Source organism: Hemicordylus capensis, chromosome 3 (assembly GCF_027244095.1).
Source record: "Hemicordylus capensis ecotype Gifberg chromosome 3, rHemCap1.1.pri, whole genome shotgun sequence".
In the NCBI taxonomy this organism is placed as follows: Eukaryota; Metazoa; Chordata; class Lepidosauria; order Squamata; family Cordylidae; genus Hemicordylus; species Hemicordylus capensis.
The window spans coordinates 185929439-185951690 of record NC_069659.1 but is presented as its reverse complement, the minus strand read 5'-3'; the positions used below and the strand labels follow the sequence as shown (position 1 = coordinate 185951690).

At 44.3% G+C, this 22252-nt stretch overlaps 1 protein-coding gene across 5 annotated transcripts in view; it reads left to right on the top strand.

Annotated features, from left to right (window-relative positions):
- VWA8 (von Willebrand factor A domain containing 8) overlaps positions 1-22252 on the top strand; it is a 221619-nt gene that overhangs the window by 19169 nt on the left and 180198 nt on the right. The window contains exon 1 of one of the 5 annotated variants that reach the window (XM_053308216.1): positions 5339-5400. The exons of the other annotated variants lie outside the window; for them this stretch is intronic. The gene's annotated coding sequence lies outside the window, so the exon portion shown is untranslated. Of the gene's footprint in view, positions 1-5338; positions 5401-22252 lie in introns of those variants that run through there. 5 annotated transcript variants of the gene reach the window in all.

The window sequence follows — 22252 nt, the reverse complement described above, 5'->3', positions numbered from 1 at the left end:
TTCCGCCTATGGTTCATTGATTCCCACCCACAAAATGTGAATAACAAAATTTAACTAGTGTTCTGGGAGGCTGTCTAGTTTCTTGAAATACAATGCTTTATGGACTCTAATGGAGATTGAAGGTAGTTCTATCTCCATTCTTAGATAGGCAGCAGGAATAGGGAAGGCCCAAAATCTTCCTTGGGCAATTGTTTTGGACTATTTCCAGCTGGGCAATAACCTTCACATCCCACTCCCAAATTTCAACACTGTACAATATCTGTGATATCGCCTTATCCTGGAATATTTTGAGTGCAGGGGCTATTAACTGCCCTCCTTTAGAGTAGAAAAACTGCAAAATGGCCCCCACTGAATGACAAGCAGTTGCATGTGCCTTCCATGCAAGAGACTTATGGAAGGAAATACCCAGATATTTGAAAGAGGAGCATTGTTGGGTATTAATTGACCACCTATGGTGGTTGTTACTACTATCAGAGACTATTACTTTTATTTTGTTATGATTTATCTTCAGTTTCTCCTTTTCACAATAATTGGCCAATTTGACTAACATTCTCTGGAGGCCAATCTCAGCACAGGAGATAAGTGCCACATCATAGGCATAGATCAAAATTGAGATTTTGCACCTTCTAAGTGAAGGGGGAAAGAAGCTTTGTGAAGTCAGTTAATGCAACATAAAGTTGTTTCTTGTGGCTGCTAGTATATTTCTGAACTAGGGCCTTTAGAGTGAGACAGTGGTCTATTGCATTATGACATTTACAAAATTCTGAGGAGAGGAGAGCTGAGTCTTGTGGTAGCAAGCATGACTTGTCCCCTTAGCTAAGCAGGGTCTACCACGGTTGTATATGAATGGGAGACTTGATGTCTGAGCACTATAAGATATTCCCCTCAGGGGATGAAGCCGCTCTGGGAAGGTTTCAAGTTCCCTCCCTGGTTTCTCCCAGAGAGGGCTGAGAGAGATTTCTGCCTGCAACCTTGGAGAAGCCGCTGCCAGTCTGTGAAGACAATACTGAGCTAGATAGACCAATGGTCTGATTCAGTATGTGGCAGCTTTCTGTGTTCTTGCCCGCTCTGGATAAAAGATTTTTATCAATTCCTCCCAGTCCTCCATCTTGTTCAAAAGATGTTGAGCATACAACTTGGAGGAAATGTCTAGGAGACTGGGCAATAATGAGAAGGTTCCTGTCTATTACCTTTTGAAATGTGGGTATATAATTCCTTATAATTGGAAAGAAGGTATAACATATGTGTTACCGATTTCTGAAAAAGTCTAGCAAGAATGGGGGCCCACCAATGAACATCAGCACTTATACCTCAGGAGGGCACCATGTTTTCTCTAGGAGCTTTTCCAAGGGTCAGGGTAAGAATCAGCTGCTTATACTCTGATTCCATAACAACTGGCCACTTTGGTAATGTATTGGGGTCTATATGTTCTGTTGTTAACTCACACTGGGGACAGCTATAAATAGCAGGAAAGTGCTGGAACCAGTCCTCTGCTGAAATATGTGCATCAGGCATGGTGGTGTACATATGAGTGTCATTAGCCACTAATTCCCAGAATTTCCTCTCATATTTTTTTTGAATTATACTGAGGCCAAGCACTCTCCATTGATCATTATAATGAATAAGCTGCTTAGATTTTAACAGTTGATTATGTTGGGAGTGGAATTGTATTAATAACTGAATAAAAGAATCAGACCTATTCTCCCTTACTCTTCTCTGAAGCTTTCTTAAGGCTTGACTCTTAGTTCTATAATTCTGATCAAACCATCCCTTCTTTATGTGGTTCCTCTGCGTTTGACCTACAGTAGTCAGTTGAGAGTTTAAAACACAGGTAATGTTGACAAAAATGTCATAAATGCCCGAACTAGGTTGCATTGCAAGATGCTTGAATTCAGCATCTGCTTGGAATTTAACAGAACCATAATTTTCTCACTGAGATTAAAGCTCCATCTAAGGCGCTTTTTGTCTTGACTAATGGCTTCCAAATTATAGCACATCACAGGTGGAGGCACGTTGTGTGCCAAAGAAGTCAAAAACAGGGGCAAGTGGTCACTCTCTGGTCAGTTATGTATATCAAAGTTATTGAGCCGGGAGAGATATGCGGGCAAAACCAAAAAGTAATTGATGGCACTAGCTCCACACATGCACTGTGCATGTGCATGCTCACTCTGTGTGCACTGCATACTGCTCTGCATACACACACTAGTAGCAATGCAATGTTGGTCCTGAACTCTTCAGAAACACTGGTACTGCACCAATTAGGGTGTCAGCTAGTATGTTAAATGTCTGACCATTTCCCCCTTCCTGACAGCAGCTGAAATGAAAGTTAGTTTCCTATAGATGTAAATGGGGTATTTTCAAGGCTAATGCACAAGATCCTCAATTTTATTTTGTGGCTCAAAAACATAGATGATATATGAACATAAGAACAGCCCTGCTGGATCAGGCCCAAGGCCCATCTAGTCCAGCATCCTGTTTCACACAGTGGCGCAAGAGATGCCACTGGAAGCCTACAGGCAGGAGTTGAGGGCATGCCCTCTCTCCTCCTGTTACTCCCCTGCAACTGGTCCTTGGAGGCACCCTGCCTTTGAGGCTGGAGGTGGCCTATAGCCCTCTGACTAGTAGCCGTTGATAGACCTCTCCTCCATGAAGTTATCCAAACCCCTCTTAAAGCCAACCAGGTTGTTGGCTGTCACCACATCTTGTGGCAGAGAATTCCACAAGTTGATTATGTGTTGTGTGAAAAAGTATCTCCGTTTGTTGTTCCTCAATTTCCTGGCAATCAGTTTCATAGGATGACCCCTGATTCTAGTGTTATGTGAGAGGGAGAAGAATTTCTCTCTGTTCACTTTCTCCACACCATGCATGATTTTATAGACTCCTATCATGTCTCTCTGCAGTTGTCTTTTTTCTAAACTAAATAGCCCCAGGTGCCTCATATGAAAGGTGCTCTAGGCCCGTGATCATCTTGGTTGTCCTCTTCTGTACCTTTTCCAGTTCAACAATGTCCTTTTTTAGATGTGGTGACCAGAATTGTATGCATTACTCCAGGAATATGGAATGTAGGTAACTCCCCCTTCCAAAACAGCTGTTGACACCATTAAACATTTTAAGGTTAGGAATACTTCTGAATGAGTAGTAACTAATTTGAGCAAGATAATCTTCCAAAACAGTGCTCATATTTAAACATGGCAAACCATTGTGCTATTTTATTACTATCTAGTGAGTCCATATGTTGGATGTGTGTGTCAGAGACACTAGTCCTGAATTCCAATTTGGCTAAATCTGCCTTTGAACAAAAAGGAATTATGAGGTAGTCCATTTTATTTTTACCTTTACAGTATATCCCACTCTTCTTTCAAGGAGCCCAGAGTGGTGAATGTGGTTATGTTTATCCTCACAATAACCCTGTGATGTAGGTTAAGCTGAGAGAGAAGTGACTGGCCCAGAGTCACTCAGTGAGTTTCATGGCTGAATAGGGATTTGAACTCTGGTCTCTCCAGTCATAGTCCAACACTCTAAACATTACAACATACTAGCCTGCACCAGTTGGATCATATTCTAGTACCATGTTGACTGGTGGTATGGAAAGAGCATTTGCCTCCTTAAACATTTTTGGGACATCTATTTTGAGACTTTACACATTTGAAGGTGACCTTATAGGCCATTTAGTCCAATTTCCTGCTTGATGCAGGAAACCCAGAGCTTGAGTGTTCCACGCTCATGTCTGTCCAGCTTCTGCTTGAACTCCCAGTAAGGGGGAACTTCCCTCAAGATAATGGGAACCAATGGACTCACTGAAGAGTTTGTTCCATTAATTAATTTTATGTTTCTTTTTAGATTGTGAGCCCTTTGGGGACAGGGTTCCATCTTATTTGTTTGTTATTTCTCAGTGTAAACTGCCCTGAGCCATTTTTGGAAGGGCGGTATAGAAATCAATCAATCAATCAATCAATCAATCAATCAATCAATCAATCAATCAATCAATCAAATAAATAAATAAAATAAAGGAATACAGATGTAATTTAACTCCCAGGAGGCTTATACTGGTTTCAGCTCTGACAATGCAGACACTCCCGTTACGAACTTTAGGGAAAATAGATTGTCATCTTTTATTTCAGTTGTCATATCTTTTATGAAATAGCTGAAGAGGAAGGGAACCAGAATTTAATTTAGTCTACAGCTGGCACCGTATTCATACTCTGTGGAGTTTCCAAGAGGGATCTGATAAGCTTTATTTTGGAAAACTTCCAGATCAATACACTAATATTGACCCAATCCTTGGCACTAGGCTTAGCTTGAGAATGAAGCTTTTGCTTCAAAATCTACAGAATGGGTGGAATCTGCTAACCATAATGCAATTTTTAAAACGGAGTGCCCTGATACTGTTCACGCCAACTTCAGTTGGGTAGCTTGAATGTGATTAAGCCATCCTTTAGATAAGTGAACTTGCTTAATGTTATGCACATTAATCTTTCCCCTAGTATGCCTAGGGGAATTGTGTCCAAAGACTACAACATGCATTTTGTCATAGTTTATTGTAAGCTGACTGTGATTACAAAAGAGAGCTAGAGCTGCAAGTGACATATGCAAGCTGAAGTGTGCACAGGATATCAGTAGCATCCTATCATCAGAATAAAGTACAATGAAATATTCCTGCTACCAACTTTGCAGGAAAGAATTTGTCTTCTTTTGATTCAGTCACCACATCATTTATGGAATAGTTGAAAAGGAAGGGATCCGGGATGCATCCTTATTAACTGCATCCTGTAGCCAGCCACCTTGTTTGTAAGGCTGCAGATCTATGTATAAAGTTTATTTAAAGTATAAATACAATTAAAGAGAAGCCACCTAATGGCGCAGCAGGGAAATGGCTTGACTACCAAGCCAGAGGTTGCCGGTTCAAATTCCTGCGGGTATGTTTCCCAGACTATGGGAGAAAGCTCTATCAGGCAGCAGCAATATAGGAAGATGCTGAAAGGTATCCTCTCATACTGCACAGGAGGAGGCAAATGGTAAACCCCTCCTGCAGGCGCGTAACAACAATCGGGCAAGGGGAGACAGTTGTCTGGGGGCCCCACTGCCTGGAGGGGCCCCCCAGAGGCACCTCACGTGACTCCCCATTGCCCCCTGCCCAGCCCCAAGGCCCCTCAGCCACTTGCCCTGTTCGCCGTCTCTCCAGCTTGTTCTCCTGGCCGGCAATCGAGGCAGCAGACAAGCTGCAAAGAGCTCCTTTTCTCCCGCCTCTCAGCTGATCGGCGGGTGGGCGGGGCTTCCACGGAGGTCTGGTGTAGGCCTCTGTGAAGCCTGAACTCGAGTAGGGCCCAAGCCAGCCAGGAAGGAGGAGGCAGCCAGAGTGGCCACCACTGTTCTCTGCAGCAGAAGACCCCTTGCTGCCAGGTAGAGTGTGAACTCCTTTTTGTGGTTACCTTCCTTCCCCACCCCCCATATATAGGCATCTGCTTGCCATAGGGCTTTGATATGGGGGGGAGGGACTGAGAAGTCTCTGAATATTTATTTTGAAACAGCTTGGAAAATTTGCTGGCTTAAAAAAAACTATCTAAAAAGGCCTATAAGTGGCTTGTTTCATGGCAGAAAATTACAAAAACTTCTGGAAGAAACAGTGTTATATTTATTTTATTCATTCATTCATTCATTCATTTATAAATGCACTTATGTTCAAGTTGTTTTGCAACCCAGAAGGTCTGAGTGAGAACTGTGAAGCATGGCTTGTGCTTTTATTTTATTTTATTTTTCTTGTGTGTGAACTGCTCCCCAATAACTTGCAGGGACTTCAGGGTAAATCTGGCCAACATGTGAATGCAGCACCTCTATTCCAGAGGAGATGTGTGTTAAAGGGCTTTAAAAGCCTCCTGTGAAAAATCTCCTGGAATCGAACTTGACTGAATTTGTTCAGAATTCTGAGAAAACAAACATAGGCTCACCCTGCATGGTTGAAAGTCTCCTTTGCTAATCTGCAGCGAGGGATCCATTTTAATCATTCATCTTTCTAGTGTGTTCTAGGCATTAAAAGTAAAACAAATGTATAGTACTCAATGTATATCACTATATATTGTGATGTGTGCGTGTGTGTATTCAGTGAAATGTATTTGCAGGCAGCATACTTATTTTGGAATATCAGACTTAAATCCTTGGGGGCCTGGGGTGTGCGGAGGCCCTGGACTTTGAGTGGGGGGGGGCCCATTTTAAAATCTTGTCTCTGGGCCCATTCCAATCTTGCTACGCCCCTGCCCTCCTGTATTCTACCAAAGAAAACCACAGGGCTCTGTGGGCGCCAGGAGTCAACACCGACTCGACGGCACACTTTACTTTACAGTTAAAGATTTAGTTCCACCCATCTGCAAGCAACATGACAGTTGTAGAATTTGGTCCATGAAAGTTCTCCATCAATTGTGTAGAAAGCTACTCTTGGATCAAACAGAGAAGACTAAAGTGGGGGATATGAAAGCCATCTTCAAATACATGACGTGTTGACACACAGAAGAAGGAACCAACTTGTTCTTTGTTGTTCTTGAGGGCAGGATTAGAACCAAAATTGAAATTACAAGAACGCAGATTTACGTTAGACGTCGGGTGAGGTCCCTAGCTGCTAGAGCTGCTTGACAGAAGAATAATCTTCCTTGCACAGTAGCAGGCTATCTCTCCTTAGCTGAAAGTTCTAAAAGGCTGGATAACCATCTGTTAGGGATGCTGCAGCAGTTTCCTACGCTCAGCAGGAAGTTGGACTAGAAGGTCTTCAAGGTTTCTTTGAACTCTTGTGATTCTGAATTCCAGAAATTCTTACAACTTTTGTCCTGTATAGTAAAATTTAGACTACATGTGATTCACACATGTTCATGCTCACATTCACACTTACAAAATTTATTTTATAAATGTGTGTTCTAGCTTGCAGGAAAGGCTTGTATTCCCTTTGAGTTTAACGACAGTTTGCACAACCAGTGGTGTGTTAGCTTGTTTTTAGTGTCTTAGCGGCTAACTTAAATTTCTTCTTGGTGACTCTGTAGTCCTAATCAAACCATTCAGATTCTATGGGAATAGGCACTTCCATAGTAATGAACTGATTAGAACAGGTTTTATCCCACTTCCTAGTTTTGGGAACAGATTTATAATATGCAGGTGACAGTTCACAAGCAAAACTAAAAGGTGGTCGATGAAGTTTCCACAATTCTCTGCCACAAGATGTGGTGACAGCCAACAGCCTGGATGGCTTTAAGAGGGGTTTAGATAAATTCATTGAGGACAGGTCTACCAATGGCTACTAGTCTTGGGCCACCTCCGGCTTCAGGAGGCAAGATACTTCTAAATATCAGTTGCAGGGGAATAGCAATAGGAGAGAGGGCATGCCCTCAGCTCTTGCCTGTGTGCTTCTCAGAGGCATCTGATGGGCCACTGTGTGAAACAGGATGCAGGACTGGATGGGCCTTAGGCCTGATCCAGCAGAGCTTTCTTATGTTCTTAAGTATATATCTCAGGTATAGTAAAGATTCAGGTGTTAGATATCTGTGGACCCTGGTGGGGTGTCCTTGAAAGCATTTCTCAAAAGCCTGCTCTCTGTTGATGTAATTTTAGACTTTACCCTACCGTACTTCTTGATATCTCACCATAAAGTAGTGATCACTACATCTGTATGCCATACCTCTAAATTCAAGAATAAATTGGCTGAACTGATTGGAATACAGATAAAATGTGATTTACGAGCATCATGAATAAAGGCACCTTTAGGATTTGACTGAGATTGACCATTAAGGATCTTACATCAGTTTTGAATAGAATCCTTAGAATGTGTTTACCTGAAGGGTTCAATTTACCTAATCACCAATATGATACCTACCTGTCTTTGTATTTTAAAGGGAAAAACTAATAAAGTTTTAATTTTTAAAAAAATTAAGCACCATTCATAGAAGAAAAATTTTGTCCACATAATCTTGATATAATTATACTGGCACGGTAGATCCAGTATAAATTGGCTAATGCTTCAATAGAGTTATCTATATGAGCACTGAAGTATTCAGTCATCATGGTAATAGAATTGGAGACAACATCTAAATGTTCAGTGGTCCTGATCTAATACTAGTCACACTCCCCATAGTGTGAGGGTTCCCCTGGAACCATAAAAGATTCGCTATGACAAGTGAAACATTAACATTGCCAAACCCGAACTAACAAAAAAGGAGAAGGAAGGAGCTCAACCGAATGGTAATTCCTGGTAGGATGGCTGAGATATGCTGGCTATCTCTGGGACCAATAGCTGCCTGATATACAGTTATATCAGAGTCAGATGTCTCCTTCCTTAGCCAAGGGTTAGATACAAACAGTCCCTTCCCCCGCCCCCTAGCATTTGCACTGTTGTGCCTGAGGGTGAAGACTTGCAAGCATAGCTTGCTTATTAATTAATCAATTACATTTATAAATCGCCCCATCCAGAGGCTCTGGGCGGTGTACAACAACTTTTAAAAAGACATAAAAACACACAGTACTAAAAACAATATAAAACCAATTAAAACCAATTAAAATACTTTTTAAAAACAACACTTTACAAGCCTTGGAAGGCCAGGCCAAACAAATAAGTTTTTAGGGCTCTCTTAAAGGCCGACAGTGAGCCTAAACTGTGGATATCTGCTGGGAGTGCATACCATAGACCAGGAGGAGCTACAGAAAAGGCCCGGTTCCGAGTTGCCACCAGACATACTGGTGGTAACTGGAGACGGACCTCTCCAGATGACCTCAACGAGTGATGGGGATCATACAGAAGAAGGCGGTCTCTAAAGTAGTTTACACTCCAGAAGTCCTCTGTAAATGTGGAAACATGTCTCTGAGGGACAGTGATGTGTTTCTGATCTTACAGATTGCTTCTAGAATGCACACAGCATTCAGAAGTATTAGCCCTCTGGTGTAACAACCAGGCCCAACAGAGGGGTGGGCGAAAGAGCAGGTAAGTCCAGGTGAAGCTTCTTGAGATGGTAATGCCACACTCTGCCCTCAGAAATGTCCTTGGTTGCATTCAGTAGTAAGTAGTGACGATTTCATTCTGAGCAGGAGTAGTATTAAACTATAAAAATAATTAAACTTATTTTCCAGTACGTGCCTACAAGTTCTCATTTTTCCAAATAAAGAAAGTAGTAAAACTTGGTGGGAATTGAATAAAGTATTGTAATACTCTGGGGTAAATGCTCTGCACACTGTGAAGATAACTAGGAAGACATAAATGTCTCTGTGTCCAGAGGGGCTGTGCCCCTGAGGCTTGCATGATGTATAGCATTTATGATCTGCTCTGCATGACAGCTTGTTTTGCATTCTTGAGTTTTGTTTCTATTTTAGGCATCTCTTAAGTCTGATCCAACTTCTTTTCTTCAAGCTGTAACTAAAAATAGAAGTAGCTAAACTTATCAATGTGAAATATACCAGCAACATTTGGTTATGTAGCGAGAACACTGTTCTTAGACTTCTAATACTATGGCAGATACTGTATCTGGGCCTAAGCTAGTCAGCACTCTATGCTAGGCAAGAAAAGCTTTAAAAGGAACAAAAGAAGAACAAACAGCGGTTGCCATTCTGACTAAAGCTGCGTGCATGCTTCAAGCGACAGCATCCACACAGTACTAGTCCCCAATCTAGACCCTGTGCTTCTGAAGTGCAGGGTGCTCTTGCTCAAAAATGTGACTTTCCCTCCCCCGCCAGAAGTACTCAAAAGCAGCAGAAACAGAGCACTTCTGGAGCCGGGGGAGAGTTCTGAAAAGGTTGTACAAGAGCGCCCGTGCTTTGGAAGCTCAAGGGCTAGTGTTGCATGGACACTGTTGTTCGAAGAAGCATGCATGCAGCATTAGTTAAGATGTCAGCCAGTGACACTAACCATCATTATAGCCCTGTTTAGATGGTGGAGGAGAAAATCATGTACGCCATTACAGTGTCCAAAGTGGGAATGTAAGTCCCATGCCTGGTGCGTCACTCCTCCTGCTGCCCATGCTCTTCATGGTTACAGGCATTTTTCTGAAGATGCAAATGCCATAAGCATGATAGTGCCTGCTTTTGTAATAAGCAGGCCAAGGTGTCCCAGCCTGTAAATGGGCAAGAAAAGAACACACACACACACACACACACACACACACACACACACACTCTCTCTCTCTCTCTCTCTCTCTCTCTCTCTTTATATCCCACTCTTCCTCCAAGGAGCCCAGAGCGGTGTACTACATACTTGAGTGTCTCCTCACAACAACCCTGTGAAGTAGGTTAGGCTGAGAGAGAAGTGACAGGCCCAGAGTCACCCAGCAAGTCTCATGGCTGAATGGGGATTTGAACTCGGGTCTCCCTGGTCTTAGTCCAGCACTCTAACCACTACACCACACTGGCTCCGAATGCTGGTGGGAGGGTGATTGCTATGTAGGAGACAGGGCTGCTATTCCCCCTTTACATGCTGTAATCATGTACAGTGTGTTCTCCCCCACAGTCTGAACAGGGCTACAGTTTCTCACAATTGCACCACATAACCATTGGTTCTTAAATTGGTACCAAACACTGTCTATAGCAAGTGCATACACGTGCAAAAAAAAACCCCATCTTTGGCATCGGCTCTAGGGGAAGGGTTGGATACATCTTGTAATTCTCTTCAAATGTAGAACAGCTACAAAACTTGAGATTGGTAGTACAGTGGTGCATGTAGGCACTGGAACCCCGCCTGTGGTGCCATGCCGTGTTTGGTTTCACAACCTACTTTAAACCGTGTTTGGTTTCACAACCTACTTTGATGATTTAGATATTATCATTTACACTGCCTAGAGATGCATTTATCAGGCAGTACACCTTAAGTGGCGCAGTGGGGAAATGCTTAGGAACATAGGAAACTGCCATATACTGAGTCAGACCATTGGTCTGCCTAGCTCAGAATTGTCTTCACAGACTGGCAGCGGCTTCTCCAAGGTTGCAGGCAGGATTCTCTCTCTAACGAATGAGGAAAAAGCTCTCCAACGTTTTCTGAGTGAGACTCTGGGTTTAGATTATAAGGCCTTGGGGGTATATAATGATTTGGATTTTTTCCCAATCCGTCACGAAGAGAACTTTAAATCGCAGTATAGACATAAATTTAAAACCGGGGTCAAATTTACATATTGCCACCCGAGATCAGCTAGCTGGCTAGATAGACTCTGGGCTCCCCCTTCTTTTGAAGTCTACAGGTGTAAACTAGTACTTACCCCATGGTCAGACCATGCGGCTGTGGGATTTATTTGTAATCTCTCTGAGGTAATTCCACATGGTAAGCCCTTGTGGCGATTATACCAAAAAATGTTAAGTGATGAATATCTCAAAGGTGTCCTTTTATCAGAACTGAGGCGACAGATCCCTCGGCTATTAGAGGCAGAAGATGATCTTTTGGGAGCCTGGGAGACACTTAAAAAGAGGGTGGGCTGCCGTACTAGGGCAGTGACCAGCCGGACATATAAGATAGGGGTAAAAAAATATCAGAAAGCGATCACCCAACATCTGAGGATTGTTGATAAGATGAACGGGGAGAAGCCTTCGACGTGGAATCATGCTGCCGCTACAAAGAGACAATCAGGACATTTCAAAATGAGCTGCGGCACAGGTGTTTAGAAAATAAGCGGTATCGCTTCAAAGGGTCTGTAGTTGAAAAAGAGGAGTGGGCAAAGGACAAGATGCATGCATCTAGTTTGACATTCCAAGGCCTGCGATCGGATGCAAGTAGCCCACTAATGGCCGACCACCACGATATGTTAAAGATCATGGCCCAGTTTTATACAAACTTGTATGCATTGAAGGATATTTCTGTAAAGGACATTCAATCCTATCTAGATAGGTTCTGCAGTCTGAATGAATATGGTCTCGGCTATTCCCTCACTGAGGGGGGAAAATGCTCTTTGACCCACCCTGTAACGATAGAAGAGGTCAGAGCAGTTATCTCAGCGGGAAAGAACACATCGGCCCCGGGGCCTGACCATCATGGCCTTTCTATAAGATTTACGCAGACCAGCTACTACCAGTTTTAGTAAAAGTATTTAATTTTGTCCTAGACAATGGGCGTTTAAATAGGTCCTTTGGGGACGGCCTCTTAATTCCCCCCCCCAAGAAAAGTGACACCACTTTACCACAAAACTGGAGACCGATAACCCTCACAAATATCGATTACAGAATCTTTGCCAAAATCCTAAATAATAGATTGGCGAACGTGGCCCCTAAATTGGTCCACAGCTTGCAGACAAGCGCTATCTCGGGAAGAAAGATGACAGACTCATTGTGTCTGCTGAGAGAACTTTTTTACTCTATACAGAATGAAAGTTGGAAAGGTCACCTCCTCTTATTGGATCAAGTTAAGGCCTTTGACAAAGTGAACCACAATTATCTGTGGACATTGTTGGAAGCTAAAGGTATACCACCCCTATTCGTCCCTTGGATACAGCTGCTCTATACGAATGCAAAGGTGACACCACAGATTAATAGATGATGGGGCGATCCAATCATTTTGCATTCAGGTGTCCGCCAAGGATGCCCACTGATCCCATTACTTTATGTTTTTGCCCTGGATCCAATCCTGATCAGGATTCAGAGAGAACCCCATCTGCAAGGACTCTCGGTCTCTATCCCTCCGCCCCGCGAGATCTTCCCGGGAGGGAGGAGGAGGGAGAGTGATGGGATAGCTGAACCACCTGTCCACTCAGAACCACATTCTGAGTTTAGGGTAAAATTTGTAGCTCATGCCAATGATGCTACATTACTGTTATTGAATGAAAATGAAATCTCTGTAATACTAGACCTCTTCTGGGAATATGGCAACATCTCGGGCTCAGAATTAAATGCTGACAAAAGTGTATTTGTTAAAATGGACCCCGGACGCCAGCAACTCTCGTGCTTACCCATCTCTGAATGTAAAAGTGAAGGGGCCCCAGAGTCCAAACTGAGGTGGCTAGATACAGTAAACATTTTGGGGACTGAATATGGGATTAAGGAAAAAGTCTGGGGTGGGGGGAATTGGACAGATTGGGAAGAAAAAGTAATGCTTAAAATCACCATGTGGAAAAAATGGAGCCTTGCCATGTACCAGAAAGCGGTTTACATCCGGACTTACCTGATACCCCCGGTGCTTAACCTGGCGGTAGTCTATCCTCCCCCACTCGATCTCCTTCGGAGAGTTGAAAGCCAGATCTTCCATCTAGTATGGCACACAGCGTCCTTCCCTTTGGCCTGTGCGGTAGCATTTAAGGAGGTTGAGTGGGGAGGCCTAGCCCTGCAACCCTATTTTGTAACTGAATTCATGTCCTACAATTTTGGAAACTGGATTTTTGTGAATGTCCATAATATGTCCAACCTCCTGCAAAAAACCTGGATATCGCTTTTCGCTCTGCATTGGCGCAAGTCAGCATGGGGCATAGCATGGTGGGGGAAAGGATCCTTCAGTGGTAATATCACACAAGTATTAAAAAGAGAACACCCGGACTACTTGAGAGATTTGTTATTCACACTTTAAAAATGGAAGGTTGAACCAGATCTATTTAAAGGATCCTCCTCAGTTAAGCAGCTAAGGAAAACAATTTATGGAGAGATTCTAGAAGTGGGTTTTTTAAAACCTGATTTAGAACGTAAACACTACAAACACCACACTTCACAGTACTTGTTGCAACCTGATCATCCTATCGCTCTCTTTAAGGAGAAAAAAGTCCCTTTCCATTTATGGGAAACAAGGTGGCGCTTATACCACCAAGTACTACCACTTAATGTGGCTAAGCCATGGCTCCCAGAGGACGAGCAAGAGTGTCCTAAAATCACCTGCAAACAGAAAGCTAGTGAGCTAGGCTAAACATTCAGGGAAACCCACTCACATTTCTTAAAAGAGTGTGTGGTAGCCCAAAGAGTGTGGCAGGGAGTAAGCAAGCTATTAGAGTGGCCTGATTTGGAAAAACAGACTTGGGAAGAACTAACCTCGGGTTTGAGCGATAGAACCTCTTTTCGAGGTCCCAGAAAGAAACCTTCAAGGAAACAGGATGGAACGGGTGCCCTCATACTAGGGAATTGGAATATTCCCCTTCTCGTAATCAGGTTAGTAAACCTGTATGTCATTTATGCAATGCTCCTGCATAGGAATAGGGAGGGAAGACGCAACCAAGAGGTTCACACAGATGAGACAGTAAATCTCTTCTGGAAAAATTTGTATGGTTATGTGCAAAAAGACAAGAGTATCTCTTCTAAACAGCAATGGGACAAATTATTGAAATGGACGTTGGACGTAACACCCCCCCCCCCCCCCGATTACCTGATGTGCCTTGTAATCCCCCACCCCCGAGTTACAGTACTACCTGCATATACTTCATAACCTTGTGAGTTTCCAAATCCTTGTGTGTAAATCTTTGTAGATATATCATGTACAAACAACCACTTTGTATATAATTGTGCTTTGGCAATGTACTGTATGCTTTGGTAGTTTGTTGGTTCAATAAAAAAATCTTGTCCTATTAAAAAAAAAATCTTGTCCTATCTTGGAGAAGCCAGGGAGGGAATTTGAAACCTTCTGCTCTTCCCAGGGCGGCTTCATCCCCTGAGGGGAATATCTTTCAGTGCTCACACATCAATTCTCCCATTCAGATGCAACCAGGGCAGACCCTGCTTAGCTATGGAGACAAGTCATGCTTGTTACCACAAGACGAGCTCTCCTCTCCTCCTGCTTGACTAACAAGCAGAAGGTTGCCAGTTCAAATTCCCGCTGGTACTATATCAGGCAGCAGCGATATAGGAAGATGCTGAAAGGCATCATCTCAGACTGCATGGGAGGAGACAATGGTAACCTCTTCCTGTATTCTACTAAAGACAACCACAGGGTCTGTGGCTGCCAGGAGTCGAAATTGACTTGACCGCACACTTTACCTTTATAGAAATATGATAAATAAATAAAATATTTATTGGAAGCTATTGGTATATAACTGTGCTGGTCTGACTGCTGCTCTGGAACTTGTGCTGTTGTAGCTTTCTTTTGGCACATAGAGAGTTGCCTGCTTTGATGTGTGTATTTGCTTTTGAGAGAAAGGATGCACTGTAGACTAACATAGCAATTGATCTCTGTGCCTCTTTGCTAGTCAAAGAGCAAAGGAATTGCTGCCTCTCCATCACTGTGTCCCTCCCTCTGTCTTTTTCATTTGTGTGTGAGCATCCTTGGACTGTCCAGCAAGAATATATTTGAATTTCAAGTCATTGTTCCTTTCTTTCTTTGTTGTGGCTGGTGGAAGCAGCTGTGTAAGACTCATCTTTTCCCATAGAGTGTAGCTCACTGAGTTCTGCAGCATGCTTTTGAATCTCTTTGCTTGTACTTTGGAATAGTTATTTGGAATGTGTTGTCTTTCTGTTCTGTGGCTGTATAAGGTACAATTGACTGTGTTTCCTTTCCCCTTAACCTGTGAGTAGTGCATTGTTTGTCTTTGGAATGTGAATTTGCCTTCTCTAAGGAATTTTGAGGGCCTGGTGGCGTATTTCTCAGCTGTTTTGTGGTGCTTGCCATAACCGTGTGTGTGCGCGCGTGCGCATGCGCACGCATGCAGAATGGTGGGTGTCTGCTGGGGGCTGCCCGCTTTCCTAGTGGGCTTTTGTGTTTGGAGCCATGGATCTTACTTATGGGTTTGGAACCGGGACCAACACCAGTATGGTGCTGGTGCCTGTGCAGTTTCTGAGGCGGGATTCTGTCTGTAATACCTCTTACCTCTGGCAAGTGTGAATGAATATTTGTGATTTATATGATACAAGTACTTACTTTTGAGCATGGAAATTGAACTCTAACCCACGGTCACATTTATCATTTTCTCTTTAATTCTAATGCTCTTATGTACTTATTTTCCACGGGCAGCACATTTTGTTCCTTGGTTCCTGTCCATGGTTGTATGGGAGTAGGGTGTTCTGCACATATTGTGTCTGTGTACTCTTCCCTTATTGCTGCTCACATGTGCTGGTGATGTTGCTTCACCAGTGCAAGGTGTTCATGCATGCTGTCATAAATGCTTTCTATATCTGATACTTTTGTGACTGTGCATATATATTTCTTGCTGTGTTAGTGCATGCCTCAGTGTGGGAGGAGGGGGTGGAGAAAGGAGGGGGTCCCCACCATTGTCATCGTATCTTTCTTGATGGTTGATTCTACTGTGATGTCTCTATATTTTTGCTGTGAGGCAGGGTTGTTTATGGTGGCACACAGATCCCTTTTGGTGAGTGAGGACTGACATGATAAATGTTGTTTCCTGTGTGGGAGATGTGCTTCTGTGTGGTGATTTTTATGTGCACTTCCGGGCCTCCTTGGTTTGGTTTTCCTTTCTCCTCCCGGACTGCGTGAACTTGTGTTAGCAAGTGACATGGGGATAGTGGACAAGTTGGATATGGTGTGTGAACGGTTTCAGCTCTGGGGCTATCCAACACGTGAATTAAAGCTAATTTTTATTTTGGTGCAGTGTTTGCTGTGGTACAAGGAGGAATTCTCACAAGGATAGGATTTGAATGAATGCTGCTGTGCCTTTTCTTGGTGGTTCAAGATTTTATAAGATGTTGATCCCCCTCCTTAGTCCTTCAGTCCCAATATATCCATACTTGCAAACTTTGTTCCTACATTTCCATCGGCCTCAACCATCCTGTGATCTACTGCTCCCCTGAAGGATTCTGCCCATTCTCTCTTGCTGCCCCTTAAGCCAGGATTTTCTCCCTAGAACACCTGCATGAGACTGTCTTCCTCCCACCTTCCCTTCAAACCAAACCTTTCCGTAAAGTCTTTGGCTTAACCCTTTAGTTTCTTCCTGTTGAAACCAAGTCTAAGCATGTGGAGCTGAACTGAATATGTATTTTAAATCCTGCTTATCCTTGTCCTCGTCATCTTCCTCCTTGTGTCAAAGTTCCTTGGAGCAGGGACCTGTTGCTGCCTTTGTTGCATGCATACAGATAGTGCTGTGTAGTTAAGAGCATGGGTGTAATTTTACTTTTTTTGGCGGCGGAGGAGGTGTGGATACTGTGCTGGTTCAGTGTCTTGAGTCACTGGTAGGGTTGCCAGGTCCAGATGGTGAAAAAAGTTGATATCCATCACTGAAAAAGTAGAAATAGAAGATGCTTTTCTAAAAAAAAGAAGAAGAAGTTTCTATTTGCATAAAATTTGCATATGTTTAGGGGGGGGCTTGTTTATGTGTATGTGTATGTGTATGAATATTTTGATAAAAATCGGATCATTTGAGAATAAAGAGCCCCTGGTGGCGTAGTGGTAAAACTGCTGCCCTGTAACCAGAAGGTTACAAGTTCGATCCTGACCAGGGGCTCAAGGTTGACTCAGCTTTCCATCCTTCCGAGGTCAGTAAAATGAGTACCCAGAATGTTGGGGGGCAATATGCTAAATCATTGTAAACCGCTTAGAGAGCTCCGGCTATAGAGCGGTATATAAATGTAAGTGCTATTGCTATTGCTATTGCTAAATGCAGCTCACCACTGTGAAGCTGATGACCAGGTGAGCTGTATTTCTGCTTTCTAAGTGCAGTTCTCAAGGCCTCCACTTCTTAACTGTAAATTCCTCCCCCCCCCGTTAGGTTTACCACAGACACAATCCTCTGTCCTGCTCTCCCCAGCCAGGCTAGCAATGTCACCTCTTGGCTCAAGGCAGGGCAGTCAGCCAACTACTGAGCCAGCCTCTTTACCTGCTGGTGTAGTAGTACATGCACAGTCTCTCACTCACTTGCTGTTCTCTACCACTACAGACATTTATATACCACTTTTCAACAGACAGTGCTTTTCAAATAAAAATAAATAAGATGCTCCTCTTTCTCCAAAGGGCTCACAATCTAAAAAGAAATGCATGGTAACACCAGTATCAGCCACTGAAGGAATGCTGTGCTGGGGTTGGATAGGTTCAGTTGCTCTCCCCATGATAAATGGAAGCGATTCACCACTTTAAAAGGTGCCTTAGTACTCAGTTAGCAGGGGGTAACTGCTAAGTAGTTAATGAAAGCCAGCGTGGTGTAGTGGTTAGAGTACTGGACTAGGACTGGGGAGACCCAAGTTCAAATCCCCATTCAGCCATAATACTAGCTGGGTGACTCTGGGCCAGTCACTTCTCTCTCAGCCTAACCTACATCACAGGGTTGTTGTGAAAGAGAAACTCAAGTATGTAGTACACCGCTCTGGGCTCCTTGGAGGAAGAGCGGGATATAAATGTAATAATAATAAGCGCTAACGTCTCACTGCCACCACATGAAGGAAGCAAGCTGCGCCTGTCAGGCCCACCTATCTGTGTCCCTGCGTCATGTGGCTCTGCCACTGAAGCAGAACCTCCCCTCTGGCTATCATTGGATAGATGGTGAGTAGGAAGGAGAAGGAGACAGAGGGAAAGAAGTTGCTCATGAGAGCAAATGGTTCTGAGCAAACAAAATGTTCCAGCTGCTCCCAAGAACTTTGGGCATGACACCACAACACATGCAAAAAAGATCATTTGAAACTATTGCAACTATTTTGCAGACCAAATGACACCCCCCCCCGCATTAGGAGGAATAGGGATTATTTTGGGGACCAAAATGACCCCAAAATAGTCTCTATTCCTCCTAATGCAGGGGCGGGGAGTCATTTGGTCTGCAAAATAGTTGAATGTCCTTGATAAAAGTCCCTATTTGTCAACCCTTCTCACTGGCAAAGCTGGTGCAGTTGGTGACAGGCAAATCTTGCATTGATTCAGCAGCTCTTGTGTGCAGTCCTGCCCACATGGCTCCATGGTTGCTTGGTCATGAGGTTTGGGCATTTTTTTCTTTCGCCAAAAAGATTTAAATAGCAATTTATGGAGAAGTGCCCTCAGGAAAAGATCATGGAGGAGAGACGGTCATCATTAATACAGTTTACTAGAACATGCCTGCCTATTTTATTTTGAGCCAAATATATGGTTTTCCGAATAGAAAAATGCCCTTGTTCTTATAGAGTAACAACAAGGTTTTCTGCATTAGTAAGTTTTAAGTTTAGTTTAGGTTAGATTACATCCTAGCAGTAATGCTAAAATAACTAGTAAGTAATCTAATCTGTGAACTGCCAAGTGAAGCCCTGGATTGCCAAGCTCTTCAAAGAACATAGGAAGCTGCCATATACTGAGTCGGACTATTGGTCTATCTAGCTCAGTATTGTCTTCACAGACTAGCAGCGGCTTCTCAGGGGCGTAACTATCATTGGGCAAGGGGAGGCGGTTGTCTCGGGGCCCCCTACCTGGGGGCCCCCCCGAGACATGTCACATGCCTCCCCCACCCAGCACCCGCCCAAGCTTCCTTGAATGACCTTATTTCAATTTCCCTCCCTCCTTCCTTGTTCCGCGGGAGCTCTGTCTGTATTTCATTGTCTCTCCTCCCTTCCCGCTCCCCATCGCCACCCAAGTTTTGCCTCGTGGCTGTGGGCTCCTCCTCCTTCCCCATCCATTGGCTGGCGGTGCAGCACATGCCTTCAGTTCGGCTGCTGCTGCCTGGAACACGCGCGCCGAGCAAGGAAGAGAATGACGCCATCGGAGCCTGTGCCGCCAAATTCTGAATCTAGCTAGTTGTTAGTTGAGACAACACAAGCAAACTTAAGACATGAGCGGCAGGACTCAGGAGCCCTCAGGTTAGCTGACTGTTGTTCGCTGGGCATGCTTGCCCATAGGTGACTGTCTCCTCCCACCCTGACCTGCTTCTTCCCTCGCCTGCATGGGCTTAATGGCCCGCTTCTCCCGACTTCCCCCCTCCCTGCCTGCCCATCCGGCATCCGCCCGCATGGCTGGGCATGGCCCACTTCTCCCTTCGCCTCCCCCAAACCCCTCACAGACTGAGAGAGGCTGGAAGAGCAGCAAGATGGAGGAGCCCCAATTAAAAACAGATGAGGGCATGGGGGGAGACTTAGATGTTTGCAGGCAGCAGTGGGATGAAAAGGCAGGGAGCAGCGGCTGCACAACGCGTGGTGGGGAATTGTCTCTGGCTCCCTGCCAGGCGCTGGCTGGCCGGTTCCAGAGTTCCACTGCACGGCAGGCGTGGGTGCTGGGCTCACTGCCAGGCACATCACCACACCCACCCCCTCCGGCTGCCCTGTGCTGCAGAGCCATGGCCGGTCCCAGCCGCCCACCCGCGCGCGACTCACACACACTTCGTTGTCGTTTGCAACTTGCGAAGAACGTGCCTGAGCCTCTTCATTCAAGTCTTCTTCATGGCACGAAGAAGACTTCAATGAAGAGGTTCAGGAATGTTCTTCACAAGTTGCTAACAACAACAAAGTGTGTGTGAGTTGTGCGCCTAAGGGAGCCCCCCCCATGTGACTGACGTGATGTGATGCGTAGCCTTCCAAGCGTGGACGGCAGTGAGGCTCTAGGGGTTTGAACTTGCTTCTGCAAAGCACCCCCCAGCCGCTACAGCTTTCCTCCTTCCACCCGGCGCCTTCTCTCTTTCTCTCCTCCATCTCCCTTCTCCACTTCCCTAATCCCTCCCCATTGCAGTGCTAAACATAACGGGCTCCAGGGCTCCAGGATTCGGAAGCTGAACCTTGTTAAGGAATCGGTCCTTCCTCCTCCTTTAGGTTAATTAAGGGCACAAGGAGGGATGTGTAGCCTGCAGAGGACGGAGGAAGGGGCATTACAAGAAATGCTAAAGATCTTCTTGTAATGCCCCTTCCTCTGATGTAAATACGTTGGGGTGAGGTGAGCCTGCTGTGTTAGCCTACATGGCGAATGCTGGTGAACTAGGTGGTAGTTGCAGCATCAGTCTCCTTAGATATGCACAATTTTTTTTTATCTTCCCCTCACACCAAGTCTCTGGGTTTGCAGGCTCTGTTCCACATCCATTCCCCTCTCCTGGTCTAGGTTTAAGAGCTCAAGGTCACCTGTTTCTCAGGTAGGATTTGTGGCTATAGTGGATCCTTCGTTTTGCCTGCTCTGCTAATCACAGTAATAAAAAGCTTTGAAGCTGGAGAAAGTAAGGCAGAGTGCATGCAGTTCTGCTTCTTTGGAAAGATATAAATAGACAATTTCGTTTTCTGTACCAGATGGAATCATAGGGTGACTTTGGAAGTAGACAGGTGGTCTAGCTAGGTTGCTTGAGTTTGAAATCTTTCTTAAGGGACATCTTTCATATAGGCACTCCAGGATTTCACCTTTCAGTTAGCAACTTATTTTGGCATGCTTTCCTTAAGGAGAACTGGTACCTAAGAAGCATGAACTGTCACTGTCAACTAAGCTCCGTAGTGGTAAGTATCTAAATGTTCAGGTCATCTTACACCTGTATCTGTCTAAGGTTGCAGTCCTATGCACCTTTAACTTGGGAGCACATTTCAATGATGTAATTGGCTTTTATTTCTCAGTAAATATGCATTGATCAAGCTTTTGTTGTTGGTTCCTCCTGTGAGTTTTGGCATGAAGACAGGACTACTTTCCCCAAGAATAATTGTTTTCCTGAAAAGTTGTTTGGTAGATACCTTGATGCTGTTTTGCTGGATGATAACTGCTGTCCTTTGTTTCATCCTAATGGTAATAAAGGCAGCCAGGCCTTTTAATTCAACTCAAAATGTCATCACACACAGAGAGACGCCTGAAAACATTGAACATTGAGTCTCAGCGTTATGCTCAACAAGTGCTAAAAGTTCATATTGGAATGCCAGTTACACACCTGCTCTTTCTTTGTACACCTCAAACTTTGGTCCTTACTCTTGTTGCCTCATGCCTGTTTATCCTTCTGTGTTAATTCTTCACTCCTCTTACTCCCCCCCCCTTGTATTTTTGAGATGATATTATGGTAAAGTTATATGAAAGATGGGTGTCAGATGTTTGGACAGGAGTGCAATTTCAGTGCTTGCCATAGGCATCAGTGATGATGGGGGGGAGCATTTTAAAATCTTGTCTCTGGGCCCACTCTGACCTTGCTACGCCACTGCGGCTTCTCCAAGGTTGCAGGCAGGGATTTCTCTCAGCCCTCTCTTGGAGAAACCAGGGAGGGAACATGAAACCTTCTCTTCCCAGAGCAGCTTCATCCCCTGAGGAGAATATTTTACAGTGCGCACACTTCTAGTCTATCATTCATATGCAACCAGGGTGGACCTTGCTTAGCTAGCTCTCCTCCTCAAGATCAGCTCTCCTCCTCATGAGCATTGCACCAAGGTCTAGGAATGATTTCAAATCCTGGGGAAACTTGCACAGAAGACAGGAGGAGTGGACTGTCAGTCTAATCATTTTGAACCGAATGAGGTACAGTTGTAGCGAGTGACACACAGGGACACCTCATTGGTG